Below are 24,730 nucleotides of genomic sequence, written 5' to 3'. Positions count from 1 at the left end.
CACTTGTGGGGGGTTTCCACTGTTTAGGCACATCAGGGACTCTCCAAACGCGACATGGCATCCGATCTCAATTCCAGCCAATTCTGCATTGAAAAAGTCAAACGGTGCTCCTTCACTTCCAAGCTCTGCGGTGCGCCCAAACAGTGGTTTACCCCCATATATGGGGTATCGACGTACTCAGGAGAAATTGCACAACAACTTTTGTGGTCTAATTTCTCCCGTTACCCTTGTGAAAATAAAAATTTGGGGGCAAAAATATCATTTTTGTAGAAAAAATGAGATTTTTTATTTTCACGGCTCTACGTTATAAACTTCTGTGAAGCACTTGGGGGTTCAAAGTGCTCACCACACATCTAGATAAGTTCCTTGGGGGGTCTAGTTTCCAAAATGGTATCACTTGTGGGGGGTTTCCACTGTTTAGGCACATCAGGGACTCTCCAAACGCGACATGGCATCCGATCTCAATTCCAGCCAATTCTGCATTGAAAAAGTCAAACGGTGCTCCTTCACTTCCAAGCTCTGCGGTGCGCCCAAACAGTGGTTTACCTCCACATATGGGGTATCGACGTACTCAGGAGAAATTGCACAACAACTTTTGTGGTCTAATTTCTCCTGTTACCCTTGTGAAAATAAGAATTTGTGGGCGAAAAAATCATTTTTGTGAAAACAAATGCGATTTTTTATTTTCACGGCTCTACGTTATAAACTTCTGTGAAGCACTTGGGGGTTCAAAGTGCTCACCACACATCTACATAAGTTCCTTGGGGGGTCTAGTTTCCAAAATGGTGTCACTTGTGGGGGGTTTCCACTGTTTAGGCACATTAGGGGCTCTCCAAACGCGACATGGCGTCCGATCTCAATTCCAGCCAATTCTGCATTGAAACAGTCAAACGGTGCTCCTTCACTTCCAAGCTCTGCGGTGCGCCCAAACAGTGGTTTACCTCCACATATGGGGTATCGGCGTACTCAGGAAAAATTGCACAACAAAATTTGTGGTTAAATTTCTGTTTTTACACTTGTGAAAATTAAAAAAAATGGTTCTGAAGTAAAATGTTTGCAAAAAAAAGTAAAATGTTAATTTTTTTCTTCCACATTGTTTTAGTTCCTGTGAAGTACGTAAAGGGTTAATAAACTTCTTGAATGTGGTTTTGAGCAGCTTGAGGGGTGCAGTTTTTAGAATGGTGTCACACTTGGTTATTTTCTATCATATAGACCCCTCAAAATCACTTCAAAGGTGATGTGGTCCCTAAAAAAAACATGGTGTTGTAAAAATGAGAAATTGCTGGTCAACTTTTAACCCTTATAACTCCCTAACAAAAAAAAAAATTGTTTCCAAAATTGTGCTGATGTAAAGTAGACATGTGAGAAATGTTATTTATTAACTATTTTTTGTGACATATCTCTCTGATTTAAGGGCATAAAAATACAAAGTTTGAAAATTGCAAAATTTTAAAAATTTTCGCCATATTTCCATTTTTTTCATAAATAATCGCAAGTAATATCGAAGAAATGTTACCACTAACTTGAAGTACAACATGTCACGAAAAAACAATCTCAGAATCAGCGGGATCCGATAAAGCGTTCCAGAGTTATAACCTCATAAAGTGACACTGGTCAGAATTGGAAAAATTGGCTCGGTCATTAAGTACCAAATTGGCTCTGTCACTAAGGGGTTAAGTACCAAATTGGCTCTGTCACTATGGGGTTAAGAACTTTCTTAGTAACTGCCTGGAAACAGGAACTCAGTTCCTAATGCCCACTGAACTCCTCCCCACCTGGGTTGTCACTAATAGATAACCCTGTCAAACAAAGATAAAAAAGACAGCGCCTCACAAAATGGTGAAAGATCAATCTTACATTTTATTCTGCCCCTTGTGGCCACGTTTCGGTCAGGAGACCTTTTTCAAGCAGGTCTCCTGACCGAAACGTCACCACAAGGGGCAGTATAAAATGTAAGATTGATCTTTCACCATTTTGTGAGGTGCTGTCTTTTTGATCTTTTTTTGACATGGAATACGCTCTGGGAAGGACTCCCTGGTTTTGACGTGCGCTTTTTGTCAGGATATGGCTTTATTGTGGGGTGCGGTTTAACTGTTTTTTTTGGACATAATACAGTAGATAACCCTGTCATGTCATGTCTTATTGCAAGGAAAACTGCAGCTCACAAAAAAATCAGACAAGTAAAAGCAGCAGGTCAGACAACCATACATAAAAAGTCTTCAGACAAGATATCGAGGCGAGTTCTCCACCTTTACCCAACTACAATATACACAAACTACAAATTGGATTTGTGTAGTAGAGAAGGCACGGTTATTGTGCTGCATGAATGGTGGCTGCTTTATCAAGAGCATAATCTGGCTTTGTTCAGTAATTTGTACCATATTGCAAATACTGGTGTTTGCTTTGTGGGGAAATACTGAGAACCATAACATTACTAATAAATTATAGGATTAGTAAATGAGCCCCAATTAACAAAGAATCAGGTTTTCGTGTAGTGACAATATAACCAGTACGCCATGTTTTTATCACTCATAACATGACTGGCACCAGCCATCAAAAAACCTAATAAAACACATCACGTCTTTACATGGCAAAAACTGCCAATCACTGAAACAGTGGTGTTTGCTATGTGGGGTAATACTGAGCACCCTACACCCTACATTACTAATGTATGAGAGGATTAGTAAATGAGCCGCAACTAAAAAGGCAACAGGTCTATAGGTGTTGTGACAATCTATGACCAGTTCATAACATATACACCAATACTTAACAGACTGCAAAAAGAATTACATCATCATTAATTGCATGATAATGATGAGTCTGAGGGGTAGGCAGGGTAGGAACCAGCCTAGGGCGCTACCTTCGGCTAACCCAAGGGAGGTGCATTTCGGGGACATTTCAAGAGGAGCTGGTTATCGGGACATAAAGGACTGGCTATGGGGAAATTTCAAGAGGGGCTGGCTATGGGGACATAAGGGGATGGCTATGGGGACATTCCAAGAAGGGCTGGATATGGGGACATAAGGGACTGTGGAGACATTCAAGAGGGCCCGGCTATGGGGACAATTCAAGAGAGGCTGGCTGTGGGGACACTACAAGAGGGGCTGAATGCGGGGACATTACAAGATGGGGTTGACAATGGGGACAGTACAAGAAGGGTTTTCTATGGGAACATAAGGGGCTGGCTATGGGGACCAGGGCTGTGGATTCGGTAAGCCAAACCTCCGACTCCACAATTTCCCTGGCTCCCGACTCTGACTCCACAGCACTGCGTCACTACTTAGCATGTACATAAAGTGCAGCACAGATTCATCTCAACTAAAAGCCGAGATCCTTAAATCAGGAACAGAACAGACATTTATAAGACATTTCATAACTTTCCCAAATTCTTATGAAAAAATTCACAGCATATCCTGCATTGTACTACTGTACCCAGAGTATTATATATTTTAGGAGTTGGTCCATTTGATACCGACTCCACCAGAATGCACACCGACTCCATGACTCTGACTCCACAGCCCTAATGAGAACAATACAAGAGAGACTGGCAATGGGGACATATGGGGCTGGCTATTGGGACATTGCAAGAGGATAGCTGTTGTCATGATCCAGTCTGGGTTTTTGAGTCCTGTCTGCCCTTTTCCTGGACTGATCATGTCAAAGGTTAACTTTGCTCAGCCTCATTCTGGGTTCAGGTTTGCTATTTAGCCCCGCTGCATCCTGTAGGCAGTGTCAATTATATTTCCTGCCTACAGCTTGTGTATCTAACTCTGGTAGCACCCTGATTGGTCCTGCTGCACTTTCTGACCTTGCCCGTGTCTATTCCTCCTTCCCTGCACATCCTGTCTTAGTGTTTCCTCATTGCTGTTGGTTTTCCCGGTGTTTGACTCAGCTTTGACTCTGCTTTGACTCTGACTTGACTTTGTCTCTGGTCCCTGGTACTTCTGTCTTTTGTCTGGTATTGACCCTTTGGCTCTCCACTGACTGTGCTTGTTTTTCCCCTTTGTACTGTGTGACGGTCTAAGTTTTGACTCGGCTTGTTCGACTATTCTGCTGCCACCTGGTGGTAGCTTCGCTGCAGCACGGCAGGTCTGCTCTTGCAGACTTGTTACTATCCTTTCACTCTATTGCCATCTAGCGGAAATTGTAGTTACCTGCATAGCTGCAGCGTGACATTATAACTGACCATTGACAGTTTTTTTTCTTTACTCCTCTCTATGGATCTGCTTTGCACGCTGGCGGATCAGATGTCTAGCCTAACTCAAATGATGCAGGATTTGTCTGTTGAACAATTTCCCAATCTGCCTGTAGGCACTCTGACCCCATAGATGTCTCGTTCCATGCTCCTGAACCTACTGTCAGACTCCCTGACACTTTTTCTGGAGAGAAGGAGAAATTCTATATATTCAGTGAGAGTTGTCAGTTACTATTCTCCTCCCTGAGACCCCGATCCTCTGGGGATGAGAGTCAACGGGTGGGGATAATTATTTTGTTGCTCTGAGAGTGTCCCCAGACATGGGCTTTTTCGATACCTGCTACTATCCCTGAATGTGTGTCTGTGGATAGGTTCGTAGGGCTTTAAGACTGATGTTTGATGAACCAGACCGGGTCGGGGTGGCAGAGGACAGTTTCTCTTCCAGGGTAAACTCACCGCCGAATGGTATTGCTCTGAGATCAGGCGGTGGGCCACCGAAGTGACTTGGAACGACTCTGCACTTAGATGTCAGTTCAGGAGAGGACTGTGGTATCATTTTAAGGACGCTCTGGCTCTCCATCTGCCACCCAGCTCTTTGGAGGAGGCTATGACTCAGGCCATTCGTATGGATCGGAGGTTGCGGGAGAGAGGCGTTATGCAACAAGAGACTCCTTTACGTCCGGCTAATTCTGATGTGGTACCCTACACTAAACCTATAGAGGGGCCACCAACCTGAAGGAGGAGAGGAGGCAACAATAAAAGCGGATATTATGCTTTTACTGTGATCCTGGACATTGGAAAAAGGACTGCCCCTCTTGTCCACCGACTAACAAGTAGCCGGGAAACGCCTAAGTCTGGGTGATTGCCGAGGAGATCACCCAGACTCTCAAGTACCTTTTCCTCATGTCAAAAAATGTTGTTGGAAGTGGAACTTTGTTATGGGGATTGTTTCACATCCACTTCAGCTTTCGTGGACTGTGGGTCATCCATGAACTTTATTGACTCACACTTGGTGTCTAAGTGCTAGTTAGGGACAGTTAGGCTTGAAACACCAATTCATATCATTGCTATTGATAAGACTCTGCTGGTTAAGAACATTTTTAATTTTGTCTCGCAGGGGTTCCTCCTCAAGGTGGGTTCCTTGCATCAGGAACGCATCTCGTTATGCTCTGGACAATCTTTCAGCGGGACTGGTGTTGGGATTTCCCTGGTTACGGTTACATAATCCTGTTATTAACTGGGAATCTCGAGATATTGTAAAATGGGGGCCTAATTGTTCTAAAGTGTGTATTTTTACTGTACTGGTGTCGTCCGTTGATCTGGAGGGTATTCCGGAGAACCTAAAGTATTTAACCCCTTCATGACCTTGCCGTTTTTTGCAATTCTGACCAGTGTCCCTTTATGAGGTAATAACTCAGGAACGCTTCAACGGATCCTAGCGATTCTGAGATTGTTTTTTCGTGACATATTGGGCTTCATGTTAGTGGTAAATTTAGGTCGATAATTTCTGAGTTTATTTGTGAAAAAAACGGAAATTTGGCAAAAATTTTGAAAATTTCGCAATTTTCACATTTTGAATTTTTATTCTGTTAAACCAGAGAGTTATGTGACACAAAATAGTTAATAAATAACATTACCCACATGTCTACTTTACATCAGCACAATTTTGGAAACAAATTTTTTTTTTGCTAGGAAGTTATAAGGGTTAAAATTTGACCAGTGATTTCTCATTTTTACAACAAAATTTACAAAACCATTTTTTTTAGGGACCACCTCACATTTGAAGTCAGTTTGAGGGTTCTATATGGCTGAAAATACCCAAAAGTGACACCATTCTAAAAACTGCACCCCTCAAGGTGCTCAAAACCACATTCAAGAAGTTTATTAACCCTTCAGGTGTTTCACAGCAGCAGAAGCAACATGGAAGTAAAAAATGAACATTTAACTTTTTAGTCACAAAAATGATCTTTTAGCAACAATTTTTTATTTTCCCAAGGGTAAAAGGAGAAACTGGACCACGAACGTTGTTGTCCAATTTGTCCTGAGTACGCTGATACCTCATATGTGGGGGTAAACCACTGTTTGGGCGCACGGCAGGGCTCGGAAGGGAAGGAGCGCCATTTGACTTTTTGAATGAAAAATTGGCTCCAATCTTTAGCGGACACCATGTCGCATTTGGAGAGCCCCCGTGTGCCTAAACATTGGAGCTCCCCCACAAGTGACCACATTTTGGAAACTAGACCCCCCAAGGAACTTATCTAGAAGCATAGTGAGCACTTTAAACCCCCAGGTGCTTCACAAATTGATCCGTAAAAATGAAAAAGTACTTTTTTTTCACAAAAAAATTATTTTAGCCTCAATTTTTTCATTTTCACATGGGCAACAGGATAAAATGGATCCTAAATTTTGTTGGGCAATTTCTCCTGAGTACACCAATACCTCACATGTGGGGGTAAACCACTGTTTGGGCACATGGTAAGGCTCAGAAGGGAAGGAGCGCCATTTGACTTTTTGAATGAAAAATTATCTCCATCGTTAGCGGACACCATGTTGCGTTTGGAAAGCCCCTGTGTGCCTAAACATTGGAGCTCCTCCACAAGTGACCCCATTTTGGAAACTAGACCCCCCAAGGAACTCATCTAGAGGCATAGTGAGCACTTTAAACCCCCAGGTGCTTCACAAATTGATCCGCAAAAATGAAAAAGTACTTTTTTTTCACACAAAATTTCTTTTAGCCTCAATTCTTTCATTTTCACATGGGCAACAGGATAAAATGGATCCTAAAATTTGTTGGGCAATTTCTCCTGAGTATGCCGATACCTCATATGTGGGGGTAAACCACTGTTTGGGTGCACGGCAAGGCTCGGAAGGGGAGGCGTGCCATTTGACTTTTTGAATGGAAAATTAGCTCCAATCGTTAGCGGACACCATGTCGCGTTTGGAGAGCCCCTGTGTGCCTAAACATTGGAGCTCCCCTACAAGTGACCCCATTTTGGAAACTAGACCCCCCAAGGAACTTATCTAGATGCATAGTGAGCACTTATAACCCCCAGGTGCTTCACAGAAGTTTATAACGCAGAGCCGTGAAAATAAAAAAATAATTTTTCTTTCCTCAAAAATGATTTTTAGCCCAGAATTTTTTATTTTCCCAAGGGTAATAGGAGAAATTGGACCCCAAATGTTGTTGTCCAGTTTGTCCTGAGTACGATGATACCCCATATGTGGGGGTAAACCACTGTTTGGGCGCACGGCAGGGCTCGGAAGGGAAGGCACGCCATTTGGCTTTTTGAATGGAAAATTAGCTCCAATCATTAGCGGACACCATGTCACGTTTGGAGAGCCCCTGTGTGCCTAAACATTGGAGCTCCCGCACAAGTGACCCCATTTTGGAAACTAGACCTCCCAAGGAACTAATCTAGATGTGTGGTGAGCACTTTGAACCCCCAAGTGCTTCACAGAAGTTTATAACGCAGAGCCATGAAAATAAAAAATAATTTTTCTTTTCTCAAAAATGATTTTTTAGCCCACAATTTTTTATTTTCCCAAGGGTAACAGGAGAAATTGGACCCCAAAAGTTGTTGTCCAGTTTCTCCTGAGTACGCTGATACCCCATATGTGGGGGTAAACCACTGTTTTGGCACACGTCGGGGTTCGGAAGGGAAGTAGTGACGTTTTGAAATGCAGACTTTGATGGAATGCTCTGCGGGCGTCAGGTTGCGTTTGCAGAGCCCCTGATGTGCCTAAACAGTAGGAACTCCCCACAATTGACTCCATTTTGGAAACTAGACCCCCAAGGGAACTTATCTAGATGTGTAGTGAGCACTTTGAACCCCCAAGTGCTTCACAGAAGTTTATAACGCAGAGCCGTGAAAATAAAAAATGTGTTTCCTTTCCTCAAAAATATTTTTTTAGCCCAGAATTTTTTTATTTTTGCAAGGGTAACAGGAGAAATTGGACCCCAAAAGTTGTTGTCCAGTTTCTCCTGAGTACGCTGATACCCCATATGTGGGGGTAAACCACTGTTTTGGCACACGTCGGGGTTCGGAAGGGAAGTAGTGACGTTTTGAAATGCAGACTTTGATGGAATGCTCTGCGGGCATCAGGTTGCGTTTGCAGAGTCCCTGATGTGCCTAAACAGTAGGAACTCCCCACAAGTGACTCCATTTTGGAAACTAGACCCCCAAGGGAACTTATCTAGATGTGTGGTGAGCACTTTGAACCCCCAAGTGCTTCACAGAAGTTTATAACGCAGAGCCGTGAAAATAATAAATGTGTTTCCTTTCCTCAAAAATATTTTTTTAGCCCAGAATTTTTTTATTTTTGCAAGAGTAACAGGAGAAATTGGACCCCAAAAGTTGTTGTCCAGTTTCTCCTGAGTACGCTGATACCCCATATGTGGGGGTAAACCACTGTTTGGGCACATGCCGGGGCTCGGAAGGGAAGTAGTGACGTTTTGGAATGCAGACTTTGATGGAATGGTCTGCGGGCATCATGTTGCGTTTGCAGAGCCCCTGATATGCCTAAACAGTAGAAACCCCCCACAAGTGACCCCATTTTGGAAACTAGACCCCCCAAGGAACTTATCTAGATGTGTGGTGAGCACGTTCAACCCCCAAGTGCTTCACAGAAGTTTACAACGCAGAGCCGTGAAAATAAAAAATCATTTTTCTTTCCTCAAAAAAGATGTTTTAGCAAGCAATTTTTTATTTTCACAAGGGTAACAGGAGAATTTGGACCCCAATATTTGTTGCCCAGTTTGTTGTGAGTACGCTGATACCCCATATGTGGGGGTAAACCACTGTTTGGGCACACGTCAGGGCTCGGAAGGGAAGTAGTGACATTTGAAATGCAGACTTTGATGGAATGGTCTGCGGGCGTCACATTGCATTTGCAGAGCCCCTGATGTGCCTAAACAGTAGAAACACCCCACAAGTGACCCCATTTTGGAAACTAGACCCCCGAAGGAACTTATCTATATGTGTGGTGAGCACTTTCAACCCCCAAGTGCTTCACAGAAGTTTATAACGAAGAGCCGTGAAAATAAAAAATAATTGTTCTTTCCTCAAAAATTATGTTTTAGCAAGTAATTTTTTATTTTTGCAAGGGTAACAGGAGAAATTGGACCCCAACAGTTGTTGCCCAGTTTGTCCTGAGTACGCTGGTACCCCAAATGTGGGGGTAAACCACTGTTTGGGCGCACGTCGGGGCTTGGAAGGGCGGGAGCACCATTTGACTTTTTGAACGCAAGATTGGCTGGAATCAATGGTGGCGCCATGTTGCGTTTGGAGACCCCTGATGTGCCTAAACAGTGGAAACCCCTCAATTCTAACTTCAACACTAACCCCAACACACCCCTAATCCTAATCCCAACTGTAGCCATAACCCTAATCACAACCCTAACCCCAACACACCCCTAACCACAACCCTAACCGCAACACAACCGTAACCCTAATTCCAACCCTAATCCTAACCCTAATCCCAACCGTAACCCTAATCCCAACCCTAACCACAATTGTAACCCCAACACACCCCTAACCCTATCCGTAACCCTAACCACAAGCCTAATCTTAACCCCATTTCAAACCCTAGCCCTAATTCCAACCCTAACTCTAATTCCAACCCTAACCCTAAGGCTATGTGCCCACGTTGCGGATTCGTGTGAGATTTTTCCGCACGATTTCTGAAAAATCTGCAGGTAAAAGGCACTGCGTTTTGCCTGCGGATTTACAGCAGATTTCCAGTGTTTTTTTGTGCGGATTTCACCTGCGGATTCCTATTGAGGAACAGGTGTAAAACGCTGCGGAATCCGCACAAAGAATTGACATGCTGCGGAAAATACAATGCAGCGTTTCTGCACGGAATTTTCCGCACCATGGGCACAGCGGATTTGGTTTTCCTTAGGTGTACATGGTACTGTAAACCTGATGGAAAACTGCTTCGAATTCGCAGCGGCCAATCCGCTGCGGATCCGCGGCCAATCCGCTGCAGATCCGCGGCCAATCCGCTGCGGATCCGCTGCGGATCCGCTGCGGATCCGCGGCCGATCCGCGGCCGATCCGCGGCCGATCCGCTGCCGATCCGCGGCCGATCCGCGGCCGATCCGCTGCCGATCCGCGGCCGATCCGCTGCGGATCCGCGGCCGATCCGCGGCCGATCCGCTGCGGATCCGCTGCGGATCCGCTGCGGATCCGCTGCCGATCCGCTGCGGATCCGCGGCCGATCCGCTCTGTGTGCTCATGCCATAACCCTACCCCTAACCCTAACCCTACCCGTAACCCTAACCCTACCCCTAACCCTACCCCTAGTTCTAACCCTAGTTCTAACCCTAACCCTAGTGGAAAAAAGAAAAAAAAATATTTTCTTTATTTTATTATTGTCCCTACCTATGGGGGTGATAAAGGGGGGGGTTTATTTATTATTTTTTTATTTTGATCGCTGTGGTAGAACCTACCACAGCGATCAAAATGTACTTGTAACGAATCTGCCAGCCGGCAGATTCTTTGGGCGCACTGAGCATGCGCCCGCCATCTTGGAAGATGGCGGCGCCCAGGGAGAAGACGGACCGACTTCGGGAGGATCGGTAAGTATGAGGGGATGGTGGGGGGGTGGATCGGAGCACAGGGGGGGGGGAATCGGAGGACGGGGGGAGCGGACAGGAGCACGGGGGAGCGGACAGGAGCACGGGGGAGCGAACAGGGGGACGGAGGGGGGTACCGGACAGAACGGAGGACTGGGGAGGAGATCGGGGGCGGTGGGGGGGCCAGAACATGATTTCCAGCCATGGCAGATGCTATTGCAGCATCGGCCATGGCTGGATTGCAATATTTCACCATTTTCATAGGTGAAATATTGCAAATTGCTCTGATTGGCTGTTGCACTTTCAACAGCCACGTGGGGGCAAAGCCACCCCCCCTAGGCTGAAGTACAACTCCCCCTCTCCCTGCAGATCGGGTAAAATAGGAATTAACCCTTTCACCCGATCTGCAGGGATGCGATCATTCCATGACGCCACATAGGCGTCATGGGTCGGGAAGGGGTTAAGGATGTATTTTCCAAAAAAGAGGCTGAGGTTTTACCACATCATTCCTATGATTGCACTATCAATCTCGTTCCGGATGTTAAATTGTTCAAGGCCCGTCTGTACAATCTTTCTGACCCAGAACGTTATGCTATGAAGAAGTATGTCTCTGAAAGTTTACGTAAAGGACACATCCGTCCCTCTGTCTCTCCTGTGGCTGTTTTTTTTTTTCGTTAAGAAAAAAGATGGTGGTTTACGCCCTTGCCTTGATTTTCATGAACTTACCATAATAAGATTACGGTGAGAAATACCCTCTCCCACTTATCCCTGATCTTTTCAATCAATTGTCTGGGGCTAAGTGTTTTTCCAAGTTATACCTCAGGGGAGCATATAATCTTATTCGTATTCGGGAGGGGGATGAGTGGAAAATGGCATTTCTCACCTCTGAGGGTTTGTTTGAAAATTTGGTTATGTCCTTTGGTCTCACCAATGCGCCATCTGTGTTTCAGGATTTTATTAATAATGTTTTTTCTGACTTCAAGGGAAGCTTTGTGGTGATATATTTAGATGACATCCTGGTATTTTCATCTGACAAGGAATCCCATCTACGTGCAGTTCTCCAGAGGAGAATTTGCTGTTCGCTGAGAAAGTGTGTATTTTTTGTCGAAGAGCTGTCCTTTCTTGGGGTCATTCTGTCTGCTAAAGGGTTTCGCATGGACCCTGGAAATGTACAGGCCAGTGTTGATTGGGTGCAACCCAAAGACCTGAGAGGTCTTCAGCGCTTTTTGGGATTTGCTAATTATTATCAGAGATTTATTAAAGGGTTTTCTCAGGTGGTCAAGCCTCTCACTGATCTCACTCGTAAGGAGGCTGATCTTAAAAACTGGTCAGTCTCGGCAGTTACAGCATTTTCTTCTTTAAAAAAATGTTTTATGTCTGCTCCTGTGTTGGTCCAGCCCGATCCTTCTGAACCATTCATTGTTGAGGTAGATGCATCTGAGGCAGGAGTGGGGGCAGTATTGCCTCAGGGACCCCCCACTTTGACTAACTTGAGACCGTGTGCATTTTTCTCCAAGAAATGTTCTCCTCCTGAGAGAAATTATGATGTCGGGAATCGGGAGTTATTAGCCATAAAACTGGCTTTTGAAGAATGGAGGCACTTTTTGGATGGGGCTGTTCACCGGATTGCGGTGATTACGGACCACATGAACCTGTCTTACATTGAGTCGGCTAAACGCTTAACTCCTAGGCAGGAGAGGTTTTTGCTTTTTTTTCATGGTTGCATTTTTCCATCACCTTTCAGCCTAGTTCCAAGAATATCAAGGCCGATGCCTTGTCTAGCAGTTTGGATCTGGTACCACTTTCCGAACCTCCTTCCTCCATTCTTCAGCATGGGGTGGTCATTGCTGGGGTGTCCTCCGAGTTGGAGCGGGAGATTTGTGAGGTTCAGTCTCTTGCTCCTCCGTCATTGCCTGAGAATAAGCTTTTCGTCCCTGTTCAGTATCGGTTTAGGGTTCTTCGGGAGTTTCATGACTCTGCTCTCAGTGGGCATCCAGGGGTCTCGGCTAACTAGAGAACTATGGCTAGACTGTTCTGGTGGTCCTCGTTGTCTTCTGACATCGATGTTAAGATTCCTGGAGTGGACCCACTGGATCGCAGTGACGACCAATCCCAGGCGAGCTGGCCAGGTGGAACCGACCCCTATACAGGGACTGTTAGGGACAGGCCTAGGAGGGAGGTACACCGCAATAGCTTGTGCCAGAGGGGCGGCTCGGGGACAACGAGAAGAATCAGGGTACTCACCGAGAACCAGACAGGCAGAGCAGCCACAGGGAGACCCGGGACATAGGACATGGACGGGTTCACACAGAGGGTACTGGATCCTGGACGGAGCAGAGCACTCACTGGAAGTGTACAGGAACAGAGCAGAGCATGCACTGGAAGCATACAGGGATAGAGGAGAGCACGCACTGAAAGCGTACAGGAACAGCAGAGCAGAACATGCACTGGAAGTGTACAGGGACAGAGCAAAGTACAAGGACAGAATAACGGTGAAGGCACCGGGGAGAACAGTAGCCTGAGAGGTATGGGGACCTGACGTACTGAAACCTAAGAGGACCTGGAGGAGGCACAGAAAGGCACAATAATAATCAGGTGCTTCCTCTAGCAGGAAGCGACCTGATATACCCGGAGGCCGCTGCCCAAGCAGGACAGCGCTTCCAGGTCAGTACAATCCGGCATCATAAAGAAGCTGGGAGTGCACGCGACCGTGATCTAAGCGGCCTAGCACGCATGCGCAGGGAGCGGGATCCCCAGAGTGGCTGAGGACCCGGAAGAGCAGGCGAGATGTGGCGATGGACCCGAGAAGCAAGGTGAGTATCACCTGAAGCAGTAACAGACCCCCTTCCTTGCATCCCCCTTTCTTAAGGCTGGAAAGAAATCTCCTCAGGATACAAGGTGCGTTGATGTTCTCTCGTGGTTCCCATGACCTCTCCTCAGGCCCAAACCCCTTCCAATCAATCAAGAAGAAGGTTCTCCCTCTAACTTTTCTCCTGGCTAGTATATATCTTACCTCAAAAACGTTATCAGTGCTAACAGGTGGTGGAGAAGAACCAACAGAAGAATGATGGCGGTTAACATAGTAACATAGTTATTAAGGTTGAAGGAAGACTTTAAGTCCATCTAGTTCAACCCATAGCCTAACTTAACATGCCCTAACATGTTGATCCAGAGGAAGGCAAAAAAAACTCCAAGGGCAAAGAGTAAGCTCCACATTGGGGAAAAAAATTCCTTCCCGACTCCACATACGGCAATCAGACTAGTTCCCTGGACCAACGCCCTATCAAGGAACCTAGTATATATAACCTGTAACATTTTACTTTTCAAGAAAGGCATCCAGTCCCCTCTTAAATTTTAGTAATGAATCACTCATTACAACATCATACGGCAGAGAGTTCCATAGTCTCACTGCTCTTACAGTAAAGAATCCGCATCTGTTATTATGCTTAAACCTGCTTTCCTCCAGACGTAGAGGATATCCCCTTGTCCCTGTCTCAGGTCTATGAATAAAAAGATCATCAGAAAGGTCTTTGTACTGTCCCCTCATATATTTATACATTAAAATAAGATCACCCCTTAGCCTTCGTTTTTCCAAACTAAATAGCCCCAAGTGTAATAACCTATCTTGGTATTGCAGACCCCCAGTCCTCTAATAACCTTGGTCGCTCTTCTCTGCACCCGGTCTAGTTCAGCTATGTCTTTCTTATACACCGGAGACCAGAACTGTACACAGTATTCTAAGTGTGGTCGAACTAGTGACTTGTATAGAGGTAAAATTATGTTCTCCTCATGAGCATCTATGCCTCTTTTAATGCATCCCATTATTTTATTTGCCTTTGTAGCAGCTGCTTGACACTGGCCATGTCTTTTTCATTGATGAAAATAAGAATGATAGAAATGATAGAAATAAGCGCATAGTTATACATCTTATTACTTCTACCCAAGTGCATGACCTTACATTTATCCCCATTAACCCCTTCCTGACATCTGACGTACTATCCCGTCGAGGTGGGGTGGGCCCGTATGACCACCGACGGGATAGTACGTCATACGCGATCGGCCGCGCTCACGGGGGGAGCGCGGCCGATCGCGGCCGGGTGTCAGCTGCATATCGCAGCTGACATCCGGCACTATGTGCCAGGAGCGGTCACGGACCGCCCCCGGCACATTAACCCCCGGCACACCGCGATCAAACATGATCGCGGTGTACCGGCGGTATAGGGAAGCATCGCGCAGGGAGTGGGCTCCCTGCGGGCTTCCCTGAGACCCCCGGAGCAACGCGATGTGATCGCGTTGCTCCGAGGGTCTCCTACCTCCCTCCTCGCCGCAGGTCCCGGATCCAAGATGGCCGCGGCATCCGGGTCCTGCAGGGAGGGAGGTGGCTTACCGAGTGTCTGCTCAGAGCAGACACTTGGTAAGCCTGCAGCCCTGCACAGCAGATCGTCGATCTGGCAGAGTGCTGTGCACACTGTCAGATCAATGATCTGTGATGTCCCCCCCTGGGACAAAGTAAAAAAGTTAAAAAAAAAATCCCCACATGTGTAAAAAAATAAATAAAAAAAATATCCTAAATAAAGAAAAAAAAAAAAAATATTATTCCCATAAATACATTTCTTTTGCTAAATAAAATAAAAAAAACAATAAAAGTACACATATTTAGTATCGCCGCGTCCGTAACGACCCAACCTATAAAACTGCCCCACTAGTTAACCCCTTCAGTAAACACCGTAAGAAAAAAAAAAAACGAGGCAAAAAACAACGCTTTATTATCATACCGCCGAACAAAAAGTGGAATAACACGCGATCAAAAAGACTGATATAAATAACCATGGTACCGCTGAAAACGTCATCTTGTCCCGCAAAAAACGAGCTGCCATACAGCATCATCAGCAAAAAAATAAAAAAGTTATAGTCCTGAGAATAAAGCGATACCAAAATAATTATTTTTTCTATAAAATAGTTTTTATCGTATAAAAGCGCCAAAACATAAAAAAAATGATATAAATGAGATATCGCTGTAATCGTACTGACCCGACGAATAAAACTGCTTTATAAATTTTACCAAACGCGGAACGGTATAAACGCCTCCCCCAAAAGAAATTCATGAATAGCTGGTTTTTGATCACTCTGCCTCACAAAAATCGGAATAAAAAGTGTTTAAAAAATGTCACGTGTCCGAAAATGTTACCAATAAAAACGTCAACTCGTCCCACAAAAAACAAGATCTCACATGACTCTGTGGACTCAAATATGGAAAAATTACAGCTCTCAAAATGTGGTAACGCAAAAAATATTTTTTGCAATGAAAAGCGTCTTTCAGTGTGTGACGGCTGCCAATCATAAAAATCCGCTAAAAAACCCGCTATAAAAGTAAATCAAACCCCCCTTCATCACCCCCTTAGTTAGGGAAAAATAAAAAAATTGAAAAATGTATTTATTTCCATTTTCCGGTTAGGGTTAGGGCTAGAGTTAGGACTAGAGTTAGGACTAGAGTTAGGACTAGAGTTAGGGCTAGAGTTAGGGCTAGAGTTAGGGCTAGAGTTAGGGTTAGAGTTAGGGTTAGGGCAAGGGTTAGGGCTAGGGTTGGGGCTAGGGTTAGGGCTAGGGATGGGGCTAGGGTTAGGGCTAGGGTTAGGGCTAGGGTTGGGGCTAGGGTTGGGGCTAGGGTTAGGGCTAGGGTTATTGCTAGGGTTAGGGCTAGGGTTAGGGCTAGGGTTGGGGCTAGGGTTAGGGCTACAGTTAGGGTTGGGGCTAAAGATAGGGTTAGGGTTTGGATTACATTTACGGTTGGGAATAGGGTTGGGTGTGTCTGGGTTAGAGGAGTGGTTAGGGTTACTGTTGGGATTAGGGTAAGGGGTGTGTTTGGATTAGGGTTTCAGTTATAATTAGGGGTTTCCACTGTTTAGGCACATCAGGGGCTCTCCAAACGGGACATGGCATCCGATCTGAATTCCAGCCAATTCTGCGTTGAAAAAGGAAAACAGTGCTCCTTCCCTTCAGAGCTCTCCCGTGTGCCCAAACAGGGGTTTACCCCAACATATGGGGTATCAGCGTACTCAGGACAAATTGGACATCATCTTTTGGGGTCCAAGTTCTCCTGCTACCCTTGGGAAAATACAAAACTGGGGGCCAAAAAATAAGTTTTGTGGGAAAAAAAAGATTTTTTATTTTCACGGCTCTGCGTTGTAAACTGTAGTGAAACACTTGGGGGTTCAAAGTTCTCACAACACATCTAGATAAGTTCCTTGGGGGGTCTAGTTTCCGATTTGGGGTCACTTGTGGGGGGTTTGTACTGTTTGGGTACATCAGGGGCTCTGCAAATGCAACGTGACGCCTGCAGACCAATCCATTTAAGTCTGCATTCCAAATGACGCTCCTTCCCTTCCGAGCTCTGTCATGCGCCCAAACAGTGGTTCCCCCCCACATATGGGGTATCAGCGTACTCAGGACAAATTGGACAACAACTTTTGGGGTCCAATTTATCCTGATACCCTTGTGAAAATACAAAACTGGGGGCTAAAAATCATTTTTGTGAAAAAAAAAAAGAATTTTTATTTTCACGGCTCTGCGTTATAAACTGTAGTGAAACACTTGGGGGTTCAAAGTTCTCACAACACATCTAGATAAGTTCCTTGGGGGGTCTAGTTTCCAATATGGGGTCACTTGTGGGGGGTTTGTACTGTTTGGGTACATCAGGGGCTCTGCAAATGCAACGTGACGCCTGCAGACCAATCCATTTAAGTCTGCATTCCAAATGGCGCTCCTTCCCTTCCGAGCTCTGTCATGCGCCCAAACAGTGGTTCCCCCCCCCACATATGGGGTATCAGCGTACTCAGGACAAATTGGACAACAACTTTTGGGGTCCAATTTATCCTGATACCCTTGTGAAAATACAAAACTGGGGGCTAAAAATCATTTTTGTGAAAAAAAAAAGAATTTTTATTTTCACGGCTCTGCGTTATAAACTGTAGTGAAACACTTGGGGGTTTAAAGTTCTCACAACACATCTAGATAAGTTCCTTGGGGGGTCTAGTTTCCAATATGGGGTCACTTGTGGGGGGTTTGTACTGTTTGGGTACATCAGGGGCTCTGCAAATGCAACGGGACGCCTGCAGACCAATCCATTTAAGTCTGCATTCCAAATGGCGCTCCTTCCCTTCCGAGCTCTGTCATGCGCCCAAACAGTGGTTCCCCCCCCCACATATGGGGTATCAGCGTACTCAGAACAAATTGGACAACAACTTTTGGGGTCCAATTTATCCTGATACCCTTGTGAAAATACAAAACTGGGGGCTAAAAATCATTTTTGTGAAAAAAAAAAAGAATTTTTATTTTCACGGCTCTGCGTTATAAACTGTAGTGAAACACTTGGGGGTTCAAAGCTATCAAAACACATCTAGATAAGTTCCTTAGGGGGTCTACTTTCCAAAATGGTGTCACTTGTGGGGGTTTTTAATGTTTAGGCACATCAGGGGCTCTCCAAACGCAACATGGCATCCCATCTTAATTCCAGTCAATTTTGCATTGAAAAGTAAAATAGCGCTCCTTCCCTTCCGAGCTCTGCTATGCGCCCAAACAGTGGTTTACCCCCACATATGGGGTATCGTCGTACTCAGGACAAATTGCACAACAACTTTTGTGGTCTAATTTCTTCTCTTACCCTTGGGGAAATAAAAAAATGGGGGCGAAAAGATCATTTTTGTGAAAAAATATGATTTTTTATTTTTACGGCTCTGCATTATAAACTTCTGTGAATCACTTTTTGGGTCAAAGTGCTCAACACACATCTAGATAAGTTCCTTAAGGGGTCTACTTTCCAAAATGGTGTCACTTGTACAGGGTTTTAATGTTTAGGCACATCAGGGGCTCTCCAAACGCAACATGGCGTCCCATCTCAATTCCAGTCAATTTTGCATTGAAAAGTCAAATGGCGCTCCTTCCCTTCCGAGCTCTGCCCTGCGCCCAAACAATGGTTTACACCCACATATGGGGTATCAGCGTACTCAGGACAAATTGCACAACAATTTTTCGGGTCCAATTTCTTCTCTTACCCTTGGGAAAATAAAAAATTGGGGGCGAAAAGATCATTTTTGTGAAAAAATATGATTTTTTTATTTTTACGGCTCTGCATTATAAACTTCTGTGAAGCACTTGTTGGGTCAAAGTGCTCAACACACATCTAGATAAGTTCCTTAAGGGGTCTACTTTCCAAAATGGTGTCACTTGTACAGGGTTTTAATGTTTAGGCACAACAGGGGCTCTCCAAACGCAACATGGCGTCCCATCTCAATTCCAGTCAATTTTGCATTGAAAAGTCAAATGGCGCTCCTTCCCTTCCGAGCTCTGCCCTGCGCCCAAACAATGGTTTACACCCACATATGGGGTATCAGCGTACTCAGGACAAATTGCACAACAATTTTTCGGGTCCAATTTCTTCTCTTACCCTTGGGAAAATAAAAAATTGGGGGCGAAAAGATCATTTTTGTGAAAAAATATGATTTTTTATTTTTACGGCTCTGCATTATAAACTTCTGTGAAGCACTTGTTGGGTCAAAGTGCTCAACACACATCTAGATAAGTTCCTTAAGGGGTCTACTTTCCAAAATGGTGTCACTTGTACAGGGTTTTAATGTTTAGGCACATCAGGGGCTCTCCAAACGCAACATGGCGTCCCATCTCAATTCCAGTCAATTTTGCATTGAAAAGTCAAATGGCGCTCCTTCCCTTCCGAGCTCTGCCCTGCGCCCAAACAATGGTTTACACCCATATATGGGGTATCAGCGTACTCAGGACAAATTGCACAACAATTTTTCGGGTCCAATTTCTTCTCGAACCCTTGGGAAAATAAAAAATTGGGGGCGAAAAGATCATTTTTGTGAAAAAATATGATTTTTTATTTTTACGACTCTGCATTATAAACTTCTGTGAAGCACTTGTTGGGTCAAAGTGCTCACCACACATCTAGATAAGATCCTTAGGGGGTCTACTTTCCAAAATGGTGTCGCTTGTGGGGGGTTTCAATGTTTAGGCACATCAGGGGCTCTCCAAATGCAACATGGCGTCCCATCTCAATTCCAGTCAATTTTGCATTGAAAAGTCAAATGGCGCTCCTTTCCTTCCGAGCTCTGCCATGCGCCCAAACAGTGGTTTACCCCTACATATGGGGTATCAGCGTACTCAGGACAAATTGTACAACAAATTTTGGGGTCTATTTTCTCCTGTTACCCTTGGTAAAATAAAACAAATTGGAGCTGAAATAAATTTTGTGTGAAAAAAAGTTAAATGTTTATTTTTATTTAAACATTCCAAAAATTCCTGTGAAACACCTGAAGGGTTAATAAACTTTTTGAAAGTGGTTTTGAGTACCTTGAGGGGTGCAGTTTTTAGAATGGTGTCACACTTGGGTATTTTCTATCATATAGACCCCTCAAAATGACTTCAAATGAGATGTGGTCCCTAAAAAAAAAATGGTGTTGTAAAAATGAGAAATTGCTGGTCAACTTTTAACCCTTATAACTCCGTCACAAAAAAAAATTTTGGTTCCAAAATTGTGCTGATGTAAAGTAGACATGTGGGAAATGTTACTTATTAAGTATTTTGCGTGACATATGTCTGTGATTTAAGGGCATAAAAATTCAAAGTTGGAAAATTGCGAAATTTTCAAAATTGTCGCCAAATATTCGTTTTTTTCACAAATAAACGCAAGTTATATCGAAGAAATTTTACCACTATCATGAAGTACAATATGTCACGAGAAAACAATGTCTGAATCGCCAAGATCCGTTGAAGCGTTCCAGAGTTATAACCTCATAAAGGGACAGTGGTCAGAATTGTAAAAATTGGCCCGGTCATTAACGTGCAAACCACCCTTGGGGGTGAAGGGGTTAAAGCTCATTTGCCATTTATCAGCCCAAGCTTCTAGTTTACATAAATCATCCTGTAATATAAAATTGTCCTCCTCTGTATTGATTACCCTGCAGAGTTTAGTGTCATCTGCAAATATTGAAATTCTGCTCCGTATGCCCCGTACAAGGTCATTAATAAATGTTAAAAAGAAGAGGGCCCAATACTGACCCCTGTGGTACCCCACTGCTAACCGCGACCCAGTCCGAGTATGCTGTATTAATAACCACCCTTTGTGTCCTATCCCTGAGCCAGCTCTTAACCCACTTTCACATATTTTCCCCTATCCCCATTATTCTCATTTTATGTATCAACCTTTTGTGTGGCACCGTATGAAAAGCTTTTGAAAAGTCCATATACACTATGTCCACTGGGTTCCCTTGGTCCAGTCCAGAACTTACCTCTTCATAGAAATTGATCAGATTAGTCTGACAGGAACGGTCCCTAGTAAACTTATGCTGATATTGGGTCATAAGGTTATTCCTCTTCAGATACTCCAGCATAGCATCTCTTAGAATACCCTCCAGGATTTTACCCACAGTAGAGGTTAAGCTTACTGGCCTATAATTTCCGAGTTCAGTTTTTGTCCCCTTTTTGAATATTGGCACCACATTTGCCAGTCCTGTGGTACAGACTCTGTTATTATGGAGTCTTTAAAGATTAAAAATAATGGTCTATCAATGAGTGTACTTAACTTCTGCCTTACTAGGGGGTGTATCCCATTCGGGCCCAGAGATTTGTCAATTTTAGTGATTTTTAGACGACGCCGTATTTCCTGCTGGATTAAGCAGGTGATATTTAATGGGGAATTTTTGATATCACTGATCATATTGTCTGCCATGGGATTTTCTTGTGTAAATACTGATGAAAAAAAGTAATTTACCATATTTGCTTTTTCCTCATCCACCATTTCACCCAGACTATTTTTAAGGGGGCCAACACTATCATTTTTTAGTTTCTTACTATTTTCGTAGTTAAAGAATATTTTGGGATTATTTTTACTCTCTCTGGCAATGAATCTCTGTGTCTCAATTTTTGCTGCCTTGATTTGCTTTTTACCGAATTTATTTAATTTTCTGTATTTATTTAATGCCTCATCACCACCTACTCCCTTTAATTCTCTAAATGCTTTCTTTTTGTCACTTATTGTGCCGCTGACAGCTTTACTTAGCCATAGTGGTTTCCTCCTATTTCTAGTATGTTTATTCCCATACGGTATATTAGTGCACAGGTCCTATTCAGGATGCAAATAAATGTCTCCCATTTTCTTTGTGTATTTTTAATGTCTCAGGATATCGTCCCAGTTAATTGCACCCTTGCTTATCCGTTCGGTCATTTCTGAACAGACTATAACCCTGTAAGTTAACAGCCCAGTCATGGCTCTCATCCAGCCATGTTTCAGATGTCCCCACCATGTCATAATTATGCTCCAACAACATTAATTCTAATTCATCCATTTTGTTGGCGAGGCTCCTGGCATTAGTATACATGCGCTTTATGTATCTCTCTGTACCTCTATTCTTTCTTAAATTATTAATTGTTCTAACCCCACCCCCATGCCACCGCCACCCCCAACTTCCTTATTTGTGCCCAGGTCTCTATCTGCACTATCTTCCCCTCCTAGAAAATGAATACCCTCCCCCCCAATCCCTAGTTTAAACACTCATCCACCCTTCTATCCATTTTCTCCCCAGCACAGCTGCACCTTCCCCATTGAGGTGCAGCCCGTCTCTAGCGTAGAACCTGTAGCCAATTGAGAAGTTGGCCCAGTTCTGCAGGAACCCAAAACTTATATATATCTTACCTCAAAAACATTATCAGTGCTAACAGGTGGTGGAGAAGAACCAACAGAATGATGTCGGTTAAGGACCACAGGTTTAAGGAGAGACACATGGAAGGAGTTGGGGATACGGAGCGAGGAAGGCAACCTTAACTTGTAGGCTACGTCATTCATTTGAGCCAGGATCTCAAAGGGACCTATGTAGCGAGGACCCAATTTGTAGGAGGGAATCTTAAGATGGATATACTTAGACGAAAGCCAGACCTTATCGCCGGGACGACAAGGAGGAGCGTCCAAACGCCTCTTATCTGCATGCTTTTTCATCCTAATGCAAGACCTCTCAAGCGCATCCTTGGTCTCTTCCCAAATCTTAGAAAATTCCAAGGACAGGGAGTCGGCAGTCGGCGCACCCGAAACAGGGGAAACAGGAAGAGGCAGGTTGGGATGTTGCCCAGAGGCGATGAAGAACGGGGACTTAGTAGATGACTCCCCGGAGTGATTGTTATAGGCAAACTCGGCCCAAGGGAGGAGGTCAACCCAATCTTCCTGGTGGGCATTAGAAAAATGTCAGAGATACGAGGTCAAGACCTGGTTAATCCGCTCCACCTGATCATTGGACTGGGGATGATAGGCTGAAGAGAAGTCTAGAGTCACATTCATAAGTTTGCAGAGAGCTCTCCAAAACCGGGAGATGAATTGGACTCCCCTGTCTGACACGATCTGTTGTAGGAAACCATGGAATTTGAAGACGTGCTGGAAAAACATTCTTGCCAACTCTGGAGCTGAGGGCAAGCCAGGCAGCGGGACAAAGTGGGCCATTTTAGAAAATCGATCCACAACCACCAGAATAGTTGTGCAACTCACGAAGGGAGGAAGATCGGTCACAAAGTCCATGGCAATATGCCACCAGAGAACCGAAGGCACGGGAAGAGGATGGAGGGCAGTTATCTCGGAATCTTGTTCCAGGCACAGGAAGGACAGGAGGCTGAACATTCTTTGACGTCCTGGAGCAGGGACGGCCACCAGTAGTGGCGAGAGATAAGGAAGTAAGTCTTCTTAGTTCCAGCATGACCGGCAATTTTAGAAGAGTGTCCCCAGCGCAGCACCCTCTCCCTGTCATTCTCCGAGACGAATGTCTTACCTGGCGGTAAGGTAGCAAACCTCAGGGGGGCCACCATGATGATCTTGTAGGGATCAATAATGTGGGATGGTTCCTCTTCTATATCAGCCAACTGGAAGGACCTTGACAGCGCATCAGCCTTAACATTATTTTCGCCAGGCTGGAAGTGAAGCTCAAAATCAAAACGGAAAAACAGGGACCACCGTGCTTGCCTAGGTTTGAGTCATTGGGCCGACTGAATGTAAGCCAGATTCTTGTGGTCGGTGAAAATTATGAAGGGATGTACCACGACTTCCAGAAGATACCGCCACTCCACCAAAGCTAACTTAATGGCCAGTAGTTCTCTGTCACCGATAGAATAATTGCGTTCTGAAGTAGAGAATGCCTTGGAGAAGAATCCACAAATGATCAATTGACCGGACAATGACCTTTGGGACAGCAAAGCCCCTGGCCCCCGTGGAGAAGGCATCCACCTCGAGAATGAATGGTCTATTAGCGTCTGGGTGATGAAGTACTGGCGGCGCTCGTGCAAAGGCTTGCTTCAGAGTCAGAAAGGCGTCCTCGGCCTCCATTGACCAAACACTGGGATCAGCTCCCTTGCGGATAAGTGACGAGAGGTGCATGGTCAATGAGGAGAAGTGGGGCACGAACTGCCTGTAATAGTTTGCGAAACCAAGGAATCTTTGGATCGCCTTCACCCCGAGGGGTCACAGCCAGTAGAGGATGGTGGACACCTTCTCGGGATCCATCTTTAAACCGGTGTAAGAGATGATGTACCCCAAAAGAGGCAGGGATGTCTGCTCGAAGATACACTTTTCGAACTTGGCATAGAGACGGTTCTCTCTCAGATTAAGTAACACTTGCCGAACGTTCCATCTATGGGAAGGCAGATCTGGAGAAAAAATGAGAATGTCATCGAGGTACACCACAACGCAGGAATACAAAAGATCCCAGAAGATGTCATTTATGAACTCCTGAAACACTGCAGGAGCATTGCAGATACCGAAGGGCATGACCAAATATTCATAGTGCCCATCCCGCGTGTTGAATGCGGTCTTCCACTCATCTCCGGCACGAATGTGGGCCAAGTTGTAGGCCCCACAGAGGACAAGCTTAGTAAAGACTCTTGCTCCTCGCAGGTGATCAAAGAGCTCA

This window comes from Ranitomeya variabilis, chromosome 1, assembly GCF_051348905.1.
Source record: "Ranitomeya variabilis isolate aRanVar5 chromosome 1, aRanVar5.hap1, whole genome shotgun sequence".
Lineage (NCBI taxonomy): Eukaryota > Metazoa > Chordata > Amphibia > Anura > Dendrobatidae > Ranitomeya > Ranitomeya variabilis.
This window is presented reverse-complemented; position numbering follows the sequence as displayed.